This window comes from Dasypus novemcinctus, chromosome 22, assembly GCF_030445035.2.
Source record: "Dasypus novemcinctus isolate mDasNov1 chromosome 22, mDasNov1.1.hap2, whole genome shotgun sequence".
NCBI classification, from domain to species: Eukaryota; Metazoa; Chordata; class Mammalia; order Cingulata; family Dasypodidae; genus Dasypus; species Dasypus novemcinctus.
The window spans coordinates 69,875,940-69,879,539 of record NC_080694.1 but is presented as its reverse complement, the minus strand read 5'-3'; positions in this window follow the sequence as shown (position 1 = coordinate 69,879,539).

The following is a 3,600-nucleotide window of genomic DNA, read 5'->3' as shown; positions in this document are numbered from 1 at the left end:
TGTCATCATGCACTACTTAAAATTTATAAATTATCTTGGGAAATGTGCTCTTCAAAAATTTTAGTTGGTTTTCACATATATTAAGTAAATTTTATTTGCTTGCACTAAATAAAATTTTGTTAATTCTCTTTTTAAAAGTAATTCACATTTCTCAACAGACTTACTCTATTATTTTACATTTGTGTTGTTAAGATGTAAAGATTACAAAGATAATATCATTCTTTTGATAGCCCCTTTTTTGAGACATTCTCAGATAGGATAAATTGGGGGTAATTTTGAGAATAAAACTTGTCAGTTTCAATCTGGGAAGAGCCACATCAAAATAAACCAGACTGTGCTGTTTGGTCGGACACAGGGATCTCAGGTTTATTTCCCTGAGCTGCCCTGCAAACCTTATGGGCACTGCTGCTGAGTTGATTAGTTATGGCCCCATGGTGCCTGCCTTGGAAGGGAAAATTGGAGATGGACCAATTCAGCCTCACAACTGGGTGAAGACACAGGGTTGTGACTCCAGCAGATGCCAAGGAGAGGTTTAGTCAGTGAACACGACTAGGGTTTGGTCAACGAAGAGTGGTAAACTCATGAATTATTCCATTGGAAGGCATCATCTTACAATACCACCAGAGCAAGCAGCAACCAGACTTCCAAAAGACACTGCTTGAAAATCAGAGACTAAGGACAAAACTTCCAAAATGAGATTTTATCCCTCCCTCAGGAGGGTACATGGTTTCTCTCTTTCATGTGCTTGAACACATTTTATTGGAAACAAGAAGAGTGGGAGACTCTTTCCAAAACTAAATATTTTTATCAAAGATAAATTGAATATATCCTAAAAGGACTGTTTAAATTACCTGCTTGGACTAAGATTAAGATGGATTTGACATTTAATTACTATTTCTGATGAGAATTCAGGAGGAAGATAAGATTAACTAAGACAAATAACACTATCATTGTTTTTCTTTTTCTTTTTTAAAGATATAGATTACATAAATGTTACATAAAAATATAGGGGATTCCCATAAGCTGCATTCACTAACCCTCCCACATTTTTCCACATTAACAACATCCATCATTAGTGTAGTATATTTGTTACAATTGATGAACACTTATTGGAGAACTGCCACTAAACGTGGATTATAGTTTACATTATTTTTTAAATTCTCTCCTGCACAATTTTGTAAATTATGACAAGATATATAATGGCCTACGCCTGTCTTTGCAACATCATTCAGGACAATCCCAATATTCTGAAAATGTCCCCATACGACACTTATTTTTCCCTCTCCCTTTCCTCAGAACCTCTGGCAGCCATAGCCTCCATATCAATGATGGAAGTTCTTCCATTGTTAGAATAACAGTAAGATTTTAGTAGAATAACAGCAAGTCTACTCTCTAGTCCCTTGTTCATTCCCCAGTTCTGAGGATTATGGGATGATAATGCCCACTCTGCCTCTAATTGAGAAGGGGGCTTATATCTCGTGGGGCTGATGAATGGGACTATTTTGGTTGCAGTTGTAAAATCTGTTCCTTGGGATGACTATTGTCCATCATCATTTCCTTACTAGCTGTCCTGGGAAAGTTCAATGAATTGGAGAGTAGGTGTTGCAACTGCTGAGATTCAGGGCCGGACTGGTGCATGGAAAGCCCAAAGATTTAAGTCTCTTGGACATTAAAGTATCAACTCTTACATGCAGCAAATAGACACAGAGAACAGACAACTGGGGCGGGGGGGAAGGGGAGAGAAATAAATAAAATAAATAAATCTTTTTTAAAAATTGAAGGGGCATAAGAGACTTATGTAGGGAAACTACAATTGAGTCTAACTGTCACGCTGGGGAGAATAAATTCCAAAGGAGGACCCATTGCTAGGGTGCCAAACTCTTGAGCTTTCAGCACTGACTATTGTGTCTGGATGTCTCCAGAGTCCACATGATCCCGGCCATTTCAGGCAATATTTACTGTGGCAGTCGATGAGCTTCTGCTGAGACATACCTAAGCATTACCTCTGGAATGACCTCATTACTCACTTTAAAGTCTCTTAGCCACATAAGCTCATTTGTCTTTACCTTTTCCCACTTTTAGTCAAGGTCTTCATCTAGTTGCATTGCTAGTTGGTGCTTGGTAGTAATTCCTTGGTGCCAGAGAGACTCCTCTCTGGGATTCATGTCCCACATGAGGGGAAAGGTAATTCCTTTATATACTGAGTTTGGCTTAGAGACAGGACACATTTGAGCAAAAAGGAGGCTCTCAGCTGGCACCTCTTAGGCAACCTATAATACTAGGCTAAATGTCAATTTCAAAAGAAAAGTTTCATAGGCAGTGTCATCAATATCAAGAGCCTGTCCATGATCAATCCTCCATCACTAGTCAGGGCCCCTATAAACAGGGCATTCTTGCTGTCCCATTAGGGAATGTGGCAGAACATCCCAGGATGAGAATTGGATTTTCTTTTGGATTTTGTGTGGAACTCCACCCATGCTGACAATTCCTCATGAACACTTGAACACATTTTTATGCCTTCTAGGTATGCCCAGGTGAACCTCCTCCCATGCATCCCCAATCACTGACACCCCACACCAATTGTCCTCCCCTGCCACAGTTGTGACCCTACTGGGATCCAAAAATACTTCAGAAATGATGCCAAAAAAATGACTGAATAAAATTTAAAAAATGAATAATGATAGTTTTAAAAATAATGGATAAAATTTTTAAAAATTAAAAAGATATGAAATAAAAAATAAAATTTTTAAAAATTTGACATTATGTCTTTCATCACTTAAAAACTGCTGCCTTGTATATACAGTCACCTTTTCTTCCATTTATTCCCCCACTTTCTTATTTTTTTTTTCATTTTATCTTCAAAGAAGCTTTAGGTAACAGAAAAGTCATGTAAAGAGTATAGTGGATTCCCTGATACCCAACATCCTCCCCCTTTTCCCCTTTCCCCTATTAATAACATTTTACATGTGGATGGTACATTAGTTACAACTGATGTACAAATATTAGGAATCACTACTAACCATAGTTAATGATTTACATTATGGTTTACATTTTGGTCCTTGCGCTTTAATAAATTTTGATGAAATTTAACATGGCCTGTTTCCATCATTGCAAGATCATGTAAAACATTTCCAATACCCCATGTTCCATTTATTCTAACCCTCCCTCTCCCCCTTCATGACTCATGGCATCCACCAAGCTTCAATCCTTGAAGGATAAGATTCATGTTTACTAGCAACAACATCGAGGGTTTGAAATACTGGCCTGTCCTCCCCTATTAAATCCTATGCTCTTGAGAGACTCCTGCCCCTTTATTTGAGAACATAGCAGGACTCCCAAGGATAAGAGCACTACACCTGCCCATTCATTGTGTGGGTCTCTACCTACTGATACAATGCACTATGACAGGATGAACACTCACATACTCCATGGAAGCCCTGCCCCAGGTGCAGCCTGCCTGCATGCTCCCCACATCCAACACCCCAAACCAGCAACCCTCCCCTGATATAATTGTCAAGAAAACATTCCTAATGTTGTCGTTTCAACCACATACCCACAAATCCCCAGAGTTCATCTGCTCCCTCCCCCAACCTTCCCCCA